Below are 16,557 nucleotides of genomic sequence, written 5' to 3'. Positions count from 1 at the left end.
AACTACAGGTACTAACTTCATTTTTTAAACCTTTTTCTTGTAATGTATAGGTTTTCTTTCTCCTTTATGATGTTTGCAACACTTAGTTAGTATATTTGGTTGTTGTATGAAAAAAATATACAGGGTGAAGCAAAATTCAAAACCCTAGTATAACAATTATTTTTTTTTAAAAAAATGAAGAAATTGCACCAATTAGCGAGTGCCCTGTATGCAAATCTGAACGGTACATGTTCTTTTTCCTCGGTTGTCATTCGTCAGCCATATTGTTATGAGGCAATGAGACATATCATGGAATGAAATGTGTTATGTTCTGTAAAAAGAATAAAACAGTGCAAGATATGATATACACAACATAACTTTCCGTTTACGGTAGGGGGCTCTGCTTGCACTCCTATCAGAAAGAGTGTAAACTCTTCAATTTGAGCTTTATTGCATTAAAATATGTTCAGAAGTTTCGGAGATATAGCCTGAAATATATAGCAGTTAGGAAGAGTGCTCAACAATATAATATATATAAAAATGACATATGCTATATTGTTGAGATGTTGCCTAACAACATATTTATACCAACTAGTATAGTTTTGAAGAAAATTGAAGAAATTTGTGGTTAAAGACGTACGTTTTCTACTTAGGATGAGTGATACGTGGTCTCATCAATACTGCAAGGGTTCCATTGCTCCATATATAACAACAGGTACTAACTTCATTTTTTAAACCTGTTTCTTGTAATGTATAGGATTTCTTTCTCCTTTATGATGTTTGCAACACTTAGTTAGTATATTTGGTTGCTGTATGAAAAAAAAATATACAGGGTGAAGCAAAATTCAAAACCGTAGTATAACAATTATTATTTTTTTTTTCAAAAAATGAAGAAATTGCATCAATTAGCAAGTGCCCTGTATGCAAATCTCAACGGTACATGTTCTTTTTCCTCGGTTGTCATTCGTCAGCCATATTGTTATGAGGCAATGAGACATATCATGGAATGAAATGTGTTATGTTCTGTAAAAAGAATAAAACAGTGAAAGATATGATATACACAACATAACTTTCCATTTACGGTAGGGGGCTCTGCTTGCATTCATGTCAGAAAGAGTGTACTGTTCTTCAATTTGAGCTTTATTTCATTAAAATATGTTCAGAAGTTTCGGAGATACAGCTTGAAATATATAGCAGTTAGGAAGAGTGCTCAACAATATAATATATATAAAAATGACATATGTTATACTGTTGAGATGTTGCCTAACAACATATTTATACCAACTAGTATAGTTTTGAAGAAAATTGAAGAAATTTTTGGTTAAAGACGTACGTTTTCTACTTAGGATGAGTGATACGTGGTCTCATCAATACTGCAAGGGTTCCATTGCTCCATATATAACAAAAGGTACTAACTTCATTTTTTAAACCTTTTTCTTGTAATGTATAGGTTTTCTTTCTCCTTTATGATGTTTCCAACACTTAGTTAGTATATTTTGTTGCTGTATGAAAAAAAATATACAGGGTGAAGCAAAATTCAAAACCGTAGTATAACAATTATTATTTTTTTTTTCAAAAAATGAAGAAATTGCACCAATTAGCAAGTGCCCTGTATGCAAATCTGAACGGTACATGTTCTTTTTCCTCGGTTGTCATTCGTCAGCCATATTGTTATGAGGCAATGAGACATATCATGGAATGAAATGTGTTATGTTCTGTAAAAAGAATAAAACAGTGCAAGATATGATATACACAACATAACTTTCCATTTACGGTAGGGGGCTCTGCTTGCATTCATGTCAGAAAGAGTGTACTGTTCTTCAATTTGAGCTTTATTTCATTAAAATATGTTCAGAAGTTTCGGAGATACAGCTTGAAATATATAGCAGTTAGGAAGAGTGCTCAACAATATAATATATATAAAAATGACATATGTTATACTGTTGAGATGTTGCCTAACAACATATTTATACCAACTAGTATAGTTTTGAAGAAAATTGAAGAAATTTGTGGTTAAAGACGTACGTTTTCTACTTAGGATGAGTGATACGTGGTCTCATCAATACTGCAAGGGTTCCATTGCTCCATATATAACAAAAGGTACTAACTTCATTTTTTAAACCTTTTTCTTGTAATGTATAGGTTTTCTTTCTCCTTTATGATGTTTCCAACACTTAGTTAGTATATTTTGTTGCTGTATGAAAAAAAATATACAGGGTGAAGCAAAATTCAAAACCGTAGTATAACAATTATTATTTTTTTTTTCAAAAAATGAAGAAATTGCACCAATTAGCAAGTGCCCTGTATGCAAATCTGAACGGTACATGTTCTTTTTCCTCGGTTGTCATTCGTCAGCCATATTGTTATGAGGCAATGAGACATATCATGGAATGAAATGTGTTATGTTCTGTAAAAAGAATAAAACAGTGCAAGATATGATATACACAACATAACTTTCCATTTACGGTAGGGGGCTCTGCTTGCATTCATGTCAGAAAGTGTGTACTGTTCTTCAATTTGAGCTTTATTTCATTAAAATATGTTCAGAAGTTTCGGAGATACAGCTTGAAATATATAGCAGTTAGGAAGAGTGCTCAGCAATATAATATATATAAAAATGACATATGTTATATTGTTGGGATGTTGCCTAACAACATATTTATACCAACTAGTATAGTTTTGAAGAAAATTGAAGAAATTTGTGGTTAAAGACGTACGTTTTCTACTTAGGATGAGTGATACGTGGTCTCATCAATACTGCAAGGGTTCCATTGCTCCATAAATAACTACAGGTACTAACTTCATTTTTTAAACCTTTTTCTTGTAATGTATAGGTTTTCTTTCTCCTTTATGATGTTTGCAACACTTAGTTAGTATATTTGGTTGTTGTATGAAAAAAATATACAGGGTGAAGCAAAATTCAAAACCGTAGTATAACAATTATTTTTTTTTAAAAAAATGAAGAAATTGCACCAATTAGCGAGTGCCCTGTATGCAAATCTGAACGGTACATGTTCTTTTTCCTCGGTTGTCATTCGTCAGCCATATTGTTATGAGGCAATGAGACATATCATGGAATGAAATGTGTTATGTTCTGTAAAAAGAATAAAACAGTGCAAGATATGATATACACAACATAACTTTCCGTTTACGGTAGGGGGCTCTGCTTGCATTCCTATCAGAAAGAGTGTAAACTCTTCAATTTGAGCTTTATTGCATTAAAATATGTTCAGAAGTTTCGGAGATATAGCCTGAAATATATAGCAGTTAGGAAGAGTGCTCAACAATATAATATATATAAAAATGACATATGCTATATTGTTGAGATGTTGCCTAACAACATATTTATACCAACTAGTATAGTTTTGAAGAAAATTGAAGAAATTTGTGGTTAAAGACGTACGTTTTCTACTTAGGATGAGTGATACGTGGTCTCATCAATACTGCAAGGGTTCCATTGCTCCATATATAACAACAGGTACTAACTTCATTTTTTAAACCTGTTTCTTGTAATGTATAGGATTTCTTTCTCCTTTATGATGTTTGCAACACTTAGTTAGTATATTTGGTTGCTGTATGAAAAAAAAATATACAGGGTGAAGCAAAATTCAAAACCGTAGTATAACAATTATTATTTTTTTTTTCAAAAAATGAAGAAATTGCATCAATTAGCAAGTGCCCTGTATGCAAATCTCAACGGTACATGTTCTTTTTCCTCGGTTGTCATTCGTCAGCCATATTGTTATGAGGCAATGAGACATATCATGGAATGAAATGTGTTATGTTCTGTAAAAAGAATAAAACAGTGCAAGATATGATATACACAACATAACTTTCCATTTACGGTAGGGGGCTCTGCTTGCATTCATGTCAGAAAGAGTGTACTGTTCTTCAATTTGAGCTTTATTTCATTAAAATATGTTCAGAAGTTTCGGAGATACAGCTTGAAATATATAGCAGTTAGGAAGAGTGCTCAACAATATAATATATATAAAAATGACATATGTTATATTGTTGACATGTTGCCTAACAACATATTTATACCAACTAGTATAGTTTTGAAGAAAATTGAAGAAATTTGTGGTTAAAGACGTACGTTTTCTACTTAGGATGAGTGATACGTAGTCTCATCAATACTGCAAGGGTTCCATTGCTCCATATATAACAAAAGGTACTAACTTCATTTTTTAAACCTTTTTCTTGTAATGTATAGGATTTCTTTCTCCTTTATGATGTTTCCAACACTTAGTTAGTATATTTGGTTGCTGTATGAAAAAAAATATACAGGGTGAAGCAAAATTCAAAACCGTAGTATAACAATTATTATTTTTTTTTTCAAAAAATGAAGAAATTGCACCAATTAGTAAGTGCCCTGTATGCAAATCTGAACGGTACATGTTCTTTTTCCTCGGTTGTCATTCGTCAGCCATATTGTTTTGAGGCAATGAGACATATCATGGAATGAAATGTGTTATGTTCTGTAAAAAGAATAAAACAGTGCAAGATATGATATACACAACATAACTTTCCATTTACGGTAGGGGGCTCTGCTTGCATTCATGTCAGAAAGTGTGTACTGTTCTTCAATTTGAGCTTTATTTCATTAAAATATGTTCAGAAGTTTCGGAGATACAGCTTGAAATATATAGCAGTTAGGAAGAGTGCTCAACAATATAATATATATAAAAATGACATATGTTATATTGTTGAGATGTTGCCTAACAACATATTTATACCAACTAGTATAGTTTTGAAGAAAATTGAAGAAATTTGTGGTTAAAGACGTACGTTTTCTGCTTAGGATGAGTGATACGTGGTCTCATCAATACTGCAAGGGTTCCATTGCTCCATAAATAACTACAGGTACTAACTTCATTTTTTAAACCTTTTTCTTGTAATGTATAGGTTTTCTTTCTCCTTTATGATGTTTGCAACACTTAGTTAGTATATTTGGTTGTTGTATGAAAAAAATATACAGGGTGAAGCAAAATTCAAAACCGTAGTATAACAATTATTTTTTTTTTAAAAAAATGAAGAAATTGCACCAATTAGCGAGTGCCCTGTTTGCAAATCTGAACGGTACATGTTCTTTTTCCTCGGTTGTCATTCGTCAGCCATATTGTTATGAGGCAATGAGACATATCATGGAATGAAATATGTTATGTTCTGTAAAAAGAATAAAACAGTGCAAGATATGATATACACAACATAACTTTCCATTTACGGTAGGGGGCTCTGCTTGCATTCATGTCAGAAAGAGTGTACTGTTCTTCAATTTGAGCTTTATTTCATTAAAATATGTTCAGAAGTTTCGGAGATACAGCTTGAAATATATAGCAGTTAGGAAGAGTGCTCAACAATATAATATATATAAAAATGACATATGTTATATTGTTGAGATGTTGCCTAACAACATATTTATACCAACTAGTATAGTTTTGAAGAAAATTGAAGAAATTTGTGGTTAAAGACGTACGTTTTCTACTTAGGATGAGTGATACGTGGTCTCATCAATAGTGCAAGAGTTCCATTGCTCCATATATAAAATCAGGTACTAACTTCATTTTTTAAACCTTTTTCTTGTAATGTATAGGATTTCTTTCTCCTTTATGATGTTTGCAACACTTAGTTAGTATATTTGGTTGCTGTATGAAAAAAAAGTATACAGGGTGAAGCAAAATTCAAAACCGTAGTATAACAATTATTATTTTTTTTTTCAAAAAATGAAGAAATTGCACCAATTAGCAAGTGCCCTGTATGCAAATCTCAACGGTACATGTTCTTTTTCCTCGGTTGTCATTCGTCAGCCATATTGTTATGAGGCAATGAGACATATCATGGAATGAAATGTGTTATGTTCTGTAAAAAGAATAAAACAGTGCAAGATATGATATACACAACATAACTTTCCATTTACGGTAGGGGGCTCTGCTTGCATTCATGTCAGAAAGAGTGTACTGTTCTTCAATTTGAGCTTTATTTCATTAAAATATGTTCAGAAGTTTCGGAGATACAGCTTGAAATATATAGCAGTTAGGAAGAGTGCTCAACAATATAATATATATAAAAATGACATATGTTATATTGTTGAGATGTTGCCTAACAACATATTTATACCAACTAGTATAGTTTTGAAGAAAATTGAAGAAATTTGTGGTTAAAGACGTACGTTTTCTACTTAGGATGAGTGATACGTGGTCTCATCAATACTGCAAGGGTTCCATTGCTCCATAAATAACTACAGGTACTAACTTCATTTTTTAAACCTTTTTCTTGTAATGTATAGGTTTTCTTTCTCCTTTATGATGTTTGCAACACTTAGTTAGTATATTTGGTTGTTGTATGAAAAAAATATACAGGGTGAAGCAAAATTCAAAACCGTAGTATAACAATTATTTTTTTTTAAAAAAATGAAGAAATTGCACCAATTAGCGAGTGCCCTGTATGCAAATCTGAACGGTACATGTTCTTTTTCCTCGGTTGTCATTCGTCAGCCATATTGTTATGAGGCAATGAGACATATCATGGAATGAAATGTGTTATGTTCTGTAAAAAGAATAAAACAGTGCAAGATATGATATACACAACATAACTTTCCATTTACGGTAGGGGGCTCTGCTTGCATTCATGTCAGAAAGAGTGTACTGTTCTTCAATTTGAGCTTTATTTCATTAAAATATGTTCAGAAGTTTCGGAGATACAGCTTGAAATATATAGCAGTTAGGAAGAGTGCTCAACAATATAATATATATAAAAATGACATATGTTATATTGTTGAGATGTTGCCTAACAACATATTTATACCAACTAGTATAGTTTTGAAGAAAATTGAAGAAATTTGTGGTTAAAGACGTACGTTTTCTACTTAGGATGAGTGATACGTGGTCTCATCAATACTGCAAGGGTTCCATTGCTCCATATATAACTACAGGTACTAACTTCATTTTTTAAACCTTTTTCTTGTAATGTATAGGTTTTCTTTCTCCTTTATGATGTTTCCAACACTTAGTTAGTATATTTGGTTGCTGTATGAAAAAAAATATACAGGGTGAAGCAAAATTCAAAACCGTAGTATAACAATTATTATTTTTTTTTTCAAAAAATGAAGAAATTGCACCAATTAGCAAGTGCCCTGTATGCAAATCTGAACGGTACATGTTCTTTTTCCTCGGTTGTCATTCGTCAGCCATATTGTTATGAGGCAATGAGACATATCATGGAATGAAATGTGTTATGTTCTGTAAAAAGAATAAAACAGTGCAAGATATGATATACACAACATAACTTTCCATTTACGGTAGGGGGCTCTGCTTGCATTCATGTCAGAAAGAGTGTACTGTTCTTCAATTTGAGCTTTATTTCATTAAAATATGTTCAGAAGTTTCGGAGATACAGCTTGAAATATATAGCAGTTAGGAAGAGTGCTCAACAATATAATATATATAAAAATGACATATGTTATATTGTTGAGATGTTGCCTAACAACATATTTATACCAACTAGTATAGTTTTGAAGAAAATTGAAGAAATTTGTGGTTAAAGACGTACGTTTTCTACTTAGGATGAGTGATACGTGGTCTCATCAATACTGCAAGGGTTCCATTGCTCCATATATAACAAAAGGTACTAACTTCATTTTTTAAACCTTTTTCTTGTAATGTATAGGATTTCTTTCTCCTTTATGATGTTTCCAACACTTAGTTAGTATATTTGGTTGCTGTATGAAAAAAAATATACAGGGTGAAGCAAAATTCAAAACCGTAGTATAACAATTATTATTTTTTTTTCAAAAAATGAAGAAATTGCACCAATTAGCAAGTGCCCTGTATGCAAATCTGAACGGTACATGTTCTTTTTCCTCGGTTGTCATTCGTCAGCCATATTGTTATGAGGCAATGAGACATATCATGGAATGAAATGTGTTATGTTCTGTAAAAAGAAAAAAACAGTGCAAGATATGATATACACAACATAACTTTCCATTTACGGTAGGGGGCTCTGCTTGCATTCATGTCAGAAAGTGTGTACTGTTCTTCAATTTGAGCTTTATTTCATTAAAATATGTTCAGAAGTTTCGGAGATACAGCTTGAAATATATAGCAGTTAGGAAGTGTGCTCAACAATATAATATATATAAAAATGACATATGTTATATTGTTGAGATGTTGCCTAACAACATATTTATACCAACTAGTATAGTTTTGAAGAAAATTGAAGAAATTTGTGGTTAAAGACGTACGTTTTCTACTTAGGATGAGTGATACGTGGTCTCATCAATACTGCAAGGGTTCCATTGCTCCATAAATAACTACAGGTACTAACTTCATTTTTTAAACCTTTTTCTTGTAATGTATAGGTTTTCTTTCTCCTTTATGATGTTTGCAACACTTAGTTAGTATATTTGGTTGTTGTATGAAAAAAATATACAGGGTGAAGCAAAATTCAAAACCGTAGTATAACAATTATTTTTTTTTAAAAAAATGAAGAAATTGCACCAATTAGCGAGTGCCCTGTATGCAAATCTGAACGGTACATGTTCTTTTTCCTCGGTTGTCATTCGTCAGCCATATTGTTATGAGGCAATGAGACATATCATGGAATGAAATGTGTTATGTTCTGTAAAAAGAATAAAACAGTGCAAGATATGATATACACAACATAACTTTCCATTTACGGTAGGGGGCTCTGCTTGCATTCATGTCAGAAAGAGTGTACTGTTCTTCAATTTGAGCTTTATTTCATTAAAATATGTTCAGAAGTTTCGGAGATACAGCTTGAAATATATAGCAGTTAGGAAGAGTGCTCAACAATATAATATATATAAAAATGACATATGTTATATTGTTGAGATGTTGCCTAACAACATATTTATACCAACTAGTATAGTTTTGAAGAAAATTGAAGAAATTTGTGGTTAAAGACGTACGTTTTCTACTTAGGATGAGTGATACGTGGTCTCATCAATACTGCAAGGGTTCCATTGCTCCATATATAACAACAGGTACTAACTTCATTTTTTAAACCTTTTTCTTGTAATGTATAGGATTTCTTTCTCCTTTATGATGTTTCCAACACTTAGTTAGTATATTTGGTTGCTGTATGAAAAAAAATATACAGGGTGAAGCAAAATTCAAAACCGTAGTATAACAATTATTATTTTTTTTTTCAAAAAATGAAGAAATTGCACCAATTAGCAAGTGCCCTGTATGCAAATCTGAACGGTACATGTTCTTTTTCCTCGGTTGTCATTCGTCAGCCATATTGTTATGAGGCAATGAGACATATCATGGAATGAAATGTGTTATGTTCTGTAAAAAGAATAAAACAGTGCAAGATATGATATACACAACATAACTTTCCATTTACGGTAGGGGGCTCTGCTTGCATTCATGTCAGAAAGTGTGTACTGTTCTTCAATTTGAGCTTTATTTCATTAAAATATGTTCAGAAGTTTCGGAGATACAGCTTGAAATATATAGCAGTTAGGAAGTGTGCTCAACAATATAATATATATAAAAATGACATATGTTATATTGTTGAGATGTTGCCTAACAACATATTTATACCAACTAGTATAGTTTTGAAGAAAATTGAAGAAATTTGTGGTTAAAGACGTACGTTTTCTACTTAGGATGAGTGATACGTGGTCTCATCAATACTGCAAGGGTTCCATTGCTCCATAAATAACTACAGGTACTAACTTCATTTTTTAAACCTTTTTCTTGTAATGTATAGGTTTTCTTTCTCCTTTATGATGTTTGCAACACTTAGTTAGTATATTTGGTTGTTGTATGAAAAAAATATACAGGGTGAAGCAAAATTCAAAACCGTAGTATAACAATTATTTTTTTTTAAAAAATGAAGAAATTGCACCAATTAGCGAGTGCCCTGTATGCAAATCTGAACGGTACATGTTCTTTTTCCTCGGTTGTCATTCGTCAGCCATATTGTTATGAGGCAATGAGACATATCATGGAATGAAATGTGTTATGTTCTGTAAAAAGAATAAAACAGTGCAAGATATGATATACACAACATAACTTTCCATTTACGGTAGGGGGCTCTGCTTGCATTCATGTCAGAAAGAGTGTACTGTTCTTCAATTTGAGCTTTATTTCATTAAAATATGTTCAGAAGTTTCGGAGATACAGCTTGAAATATATAGCAGTTAGGAAGAGTGCTCAACAATATAATATATATAAAAATGACATATGTTATATTGTTGAGATGTTGCCTAACAACATATTTATACCAACTAGTATAGTTTTGAAGAAAATTGAAGAAATTTGTGGTTAAAGACGTACGTTTTCTACTTAGGATGAGTGATACGTGGTCTCATCAATACTGCAAGGGTTCCATTGCTCCATATATAACAAAAGGTACTAACTTCATTTTTTAAACCTTTTTCTTGTAATGTATAGGATTTCTTTCTCCTTTATGATGTTTCCAACACTTAGTTAGTATATTTGGTTGCTGTATGAAAAAAAATATACAGGGTGAAGCAAAATTCAAAACCGTAGTATAACAATTATTATTTTTTTTTTCAAAAAATGAAGAAATTGCACCAATTAGCAAGTGCCCTGTATGCAAATCTGAACGGTACATGTTCTTTTTCCTCGGTTGTCATTCGTCAGCCATATTGTTATGAGGCAATGAGACATATCATGGAATGAAATGTGTTATGTTCTGTAAAAAGAATAAAACAGTGCAAGATATGATATACACAACATAACTTTCCATTTACGGTAGGGGGCTCTGCTTGCATTCATGTCAGAAAGTGTGTACTGTTCTTCAATTTGAGCTTTATTTCATTAAAATATGTTCAGAAGTTTCGGAGATACAGCTTGAAATATATAGCAGTTAGGAAGAGTGCTCAGCAATATAATATATATAAAAATGACATATGTTATATTGTTGGGATGTTGCCTAACAACATATTTATACCAACTAGTATAGTTTTGAAGAAAATTGAAGAAATTTGTGGTTAAAGACGTACGTTTTCTACTTAGGATGAGTGATACGTGGTCTCATCAATACTGCAAGGGTTCCATTGCTCCATAAATAACTACAGGTACTAACTTCATTTTTTAAACCTTTTTCTTGTAATGTATAGGTTTTCTTTCTCCTTTATGATGTTTGCAACACTTAGTTAGTATATTTGGTTGTTGTATGAAAAAAATATACAGGGTGAAGCAAAATTCAAAACCGTAGTATAACAATTATTTTTTTTTAAAAAAATGAAGAAATTGCACCAATTAGCGAGTGCCCTGTATGCAAATCTGAACGGTACATGTTCTTTTTCCTCGGTTGTCATTCGTCAGCCATATTGTTATGAGGCAATGAGACATATCATGGAATGAAATGTGTTATGTTCTGTAAAAAGAATAAAACAGTGCAAGATATGATATACACAACATAACTTTCCATTTACGGTAGGGGGCTCTGCTTGCATTCATGTCAGAAAGAGTGTACTGTTCTTCAATTTGAGCTTTATTTCATTAAAATATGTTCAGAAGTTTCGGAGATACAGCTTGAAATATATAGCAGTTAGGAAGAGTGCTCAACAATATAATATATATAAAAATGACATATGTTATATTGTTGAGATGTTGCCTAACAACATATTTATACCAACTAGTATAGTTTTGAAGAAAATTGAAGAAATTTGTGGTTAAAGACGTACGTTTTCTACTTAGGATGAGTGATACGTGGTCTCATCAATACTGCAAGGGTTCCATTGCTCCATATATAACAACAGGTACTAACTTCATTTTTTAAACCTTTTTCTTGTAATGTATAGGATTTCTTTCTCCTTTATGATGTTTCCAACACTTAGTTAGTATATTTGGTTGCTGTATGAAAAAAAATATACAGGGTGAAGCAAAATTCAAAACCGTAGTATAACAATTATTATTTTTTTTTTCAAAAAATGAAGAAATTGCACCAATTAGCAAGTGCCCTGTATGCAAATCTGAACGGTACATGTTCTTTTTCCTCGGTTGTCATTCGTCAGCCATATTGTTATGAGGCAATGAGACATATCATGGAATGAAATGTGTTATGTTCTGTAAAAAGAATAAAACAGTGCAAGATATGATATACACAACATAACTTTCCATTTACGGTAGGGGGCTCTGCTTGCATTCATGTCAGAAAGTGTGTACTGTTCTTCAATTTGAGCTTTATTTCATTAAAATATGTTCAGAAGTTTCGGAGATACAGCTTGAAATATATAGCAGTTAGGAAGTGTGCTCAACAATATAATATATATAAAAATGACATATGTTATATTGTTGAGATGTTGCCTAACAACATATTTATACCAACTAGTATAGTTTTGAAGAAAATTGAAGAAATTTGTGGTTAAAGACGTACGTTTTCTACTTAGGATGAGTGATACGTGGTCTCATCAATACTGCAAGGGTTCCATTGCTCCATAAATAACTACAGGTACTAACTTCATTTTTTAAACCTTTTTCTTGTAATGTATAGGTTTTCTTTCTCCTTTATGATGTTTGCAACACTTAGTTAGTATATTTGGTTGTTGTATGAAAAAAATATACAGGGTGAAGCAAAATTCAAAACCGTAGTATAACAATTATTTTTTTTTAAAAAATGAAGAAATTGCACCAATTAGCGAGTGCCCTGTATGCAAATCTGAACGGTACATGTTCTTTTTCCTCGGTTGTCATTCGTCAGCCATATTGTTATGAGGCAATGAGACATATCATGGAATGAAATGTGTTATGTTCTGTAAAAAGAATAAAACAGTGCAAGATATGATATACACAACATAACTTTCCATTTACGGTAGGGGGCTCTGCTTGCATTCATGTCAGAAAGAGTGTACTGTTCTTCAATTTGAGCTTTATTTCATTAAAATATGTTCAGAAGTTTCGGAGATACAGCTTGAAATATATAGCAGTTAGGAAGAGTGCTCAACAATATAATATATATAAAAATGACATATGTTATATTGTTGAGATGTTGCCTAACAACATATTTATACCAACTAGTATAGTTTTGAAGAAAATTGAAGAAATTTGTGGTTAAAGACGTACGTTTTCTACTTAGGATGAGTGATACGTGGTCTCATCAATACTGCAAGGGTTCCATTGCTCCATATATAACAAAAGGTACTAACTTCATTTTTTAAACCTTTTTCTTGTAATGTATAGGATTTCTTTCTCCTTTATGATGTTTCCAACACTTAGTTAGTATATTTGGTTGCTGTATGAAAAAAAATATACAGGGTGAAGCAAAATTCAAAACCGTAGTATAACAATTATTATTTTTTTTTTCAAAAAATGAAGAAATTGCACCAATTAGCAAGTGCCCTGTATGCAAATCTGAACGGTACATGTTCTTTTTCCTCGGTTGTCATTCGTCAGCCATATTGTTATGAGGCAATGAGACATATCATGGAATGAAATGTGTTATGTTCTGTAAAAAGAATAAAACAGTGCAAGATATGATATACACAACATAACTTTCCATTTACGGTAGGGGGCTCTGCTTGCATTCATGTCAGAAAGTGTGTACTGTTCTTCAATTTGAGCTTTATTTCATTAAAATATGTTCAGAAGTTTCGGAGATACAGCTTGAAATATATAGCAGTTAGGAAGAGTGCTCAGCAATATAATATATATAAAAATGACATATGTTATATTGTTGGGATGTTGCCTAACAACATATTTATACCAACTAGTATAGTTTTGAAGAAAATTGAAGAAATTTGTGGTTAAAGACGTACGTTTTCTACTTAGGATGAGTGATACGTGGTCTCATCAATACTGCAAGGGTTCCATTGCTCCATAAATAACTACAGGTACTAACTTCATTTTTTAAACCTTTTTCTTGTAATGTATAGGTTTTCTTTCTCCTTTATGATGTTTGCAACACTTAGTTAGTATATTTGGTTGTTGTATGAAAAAAATATACAGGGTGAAGCAAAATTCAAAACCGTAGTATAACAATTATTTTTTTTTAAAAAAATGAAGAAATTGCACCAATTAGCGAGTGCCCTGTATGCAAATCTGAACGGTACATGTTCTTTTTCCTCGGTTGTCATTCGTCAGCCATATTGTTGTGAGGCAATGAGACATATCATGGAATGAAATGTGTTATGTTCTGTAAAAAGAATAAAACAGTGCAAGATATGATATACACAACATAACTTTCCGTTTACGGTAGGGGGCTCTGCTTGCATTCCTATCAGAAAGAGTGTAAACTCTTCAATTTGAGCTTTATTGCATTAAAATATGTTCAGAAGTTTCGGAGATATAGCCTGAAATATATAGCAGTTAGGAAGAGTGCTCAACAATATAATATATATAAAAATGACATATGCTATATTGTTGAGATGTTGCCTAACAACATATTTATACCAACTAGTATAGTTTTGAAGAAAATTGAAGAAATTTGTGGTTAAAGACGTACGTTTTCTACTTAGGATGAGTGATACGTGGTCTCATCAATACTGCAAGGGTTCCATTGCTCCATATATAACAACAGGTACTAACTTCATTTTTTAAACCTGTTTCTTGTAATGTATAGGATTTCTTTCTCCTTTATGATGTTTGCAACACTTAGTTAGTATATTTGGTTGCTGTATGAAAAAAAAATATACAGGGTGAAGCAAAATTCAAAACCGTAGTATAACAATTATTATTTTTTTTTTCAAAAAATGAAGAAATTGCATCAATTAGCAAGTGCCCTGTATGCAAATCTCAACGGTACATGTTCTTTTTCCTCGGTTGTCATTCGTCAGCCATATTGTTATGAGGCAATGAGACATATCATGGAATGAAATGTGTTATGTTCTGTAAAAAGAATAAAACAGTGCAAGATATGATATACACAACATAACTTTCCATTTACGGTAGGGGGCTCTGCTTGCATTCATGTCAGAAAGAGTGTACTGTTCTTCAATTTGAGCTTTATTTCATTAAAATATGTTCAGAAGTTTCGGAGATACAGCTTGAAATATATAGCAGTTAGGAAGAGTGCTCAACAATATAATATATATAAAAATGACATATGTTATATTGTTGAGATGTTGCCTAACAACATATTTATACCAACTAGTATAGTTTTGAAGAAAATTGAAGAAATTTGTGGTTAAAGACGTACGTTTTCTACTTAGGATGAGTGATACGTGGTCTCATCAATACTGCAAGGGTTCCATTGCTCCATATATAACAAAAGGTACTAACTTCATTTTTTAAACCTTTTTCTTGTAATGTATAGGATTTCTTTCTCCTTTATGATGTTTCCAACACTTAGTTAGTATATTTGGTTGCTGTATGAAAAAAAATATACAGGGTGAAGCAAAATTCAAAACCGTAGTATAACAATTATTATTTTTTTTTCAAAAAATGAAGAAATTGCACCAATTAGCAAGTGCCCTGTATGCAAATCTGAACGGTACATGTTCTTTTTCCTCGGTTGTCATTCGTCAGCCATATTGTTATGAGGCAATGAGACATATCATGGAATGAAATGTGTTATGTTCTGTAAAAAGAAAAAAACAGTGCAAGATATGATATACACAACATAACTTTCCATTTACGGTAGGGGGCTCTGCTTGCATTCATGTCAGAAAGTGTGTACTGTTCTTCAATTTGAGCTTTATTTCATTAAAATATGTTCAGAAGTTTCGGAGATACAGCTTGAAATATATAGCAGTTAGGAAGTGTGCTCAACAATATAATATATATAAAAATGACATATGTTATATTGTTGAGATGTTGCCTAACAACATATTTATACCAACTAGTATAGTTTTGAAGAAAATTGAAGAAATTTGTGGTTAAAGACGTACGTTTTCTACTTAGGATGAGTGATACGTGGTCTCATCAATACTGCAAGGGTTCCATTGCTCCATAAATAACTACAGGTACTAACTTCATTTTTTAAACCTTTTTCTTGTAATGTATAGGTTTTCTTTCTCCTTTATGATGTTTGCAACACTTAGTTAGTATATTTGGTTGTTGTATGAAAAAAATATACAAGGTGAAGCAAAATTCAAAACCGTAGTATAACAATTATTTTTTTTAAAAAAAATGAAGAAATTGCACCAATTAGCGAGTGCCCTGTATGCAAATCTGAACGGTACATGTTCTTTTTCCTCGGTTGTCATTCGTCAGCCATATTGTTATGAGGCAATGAGACATATCATGGAATGAAATGTGTTATGTTCTGTAAAAAGAATAAAACAGTGCAAGATATGATATACACAACATAACTTTCCATTTACGGTAGGGGGCTCTGCTTGCATTCATGTCAGAAAGAGTGTACTGTTCTTCAATTTGAGCTTTATTTCATTAAAATATGTTCAGAAGTTTCGGAGATACAGCTTGAAATATATAGCAGTTAGGAAGAGTGCTCAACAATATAATATATATAAAAATGACATATGTTATATTGTTGAGATGTTGCCTAACAACATATTTATACCAACTAGTATAGTTTTGAAGAAAATTGAAGAAATTTGTGGTTAAAGACGTACGTTTTCTACTTAGGATGAGTGATACGTGGTCTCATCAATACTGCAAGGGTTCCATTGCTCCATATATA

This window comes from Thermobia domestica, chromosome 8 (genome assembly GCF_964235325.1).
Source record: "Thermobia domestica chromosome 8, izTheDome1.hap1.1, whole genome shotgun sequence".
Lineage (NCBI taxonomy): Eukaryota > Metazoa > Arthropoda > Insecta > Zygentoma > Lepismatidae > Thermobia > Thermobia domestica.
Note: the sequence above shows the minus strand (reverse complement) of the source record.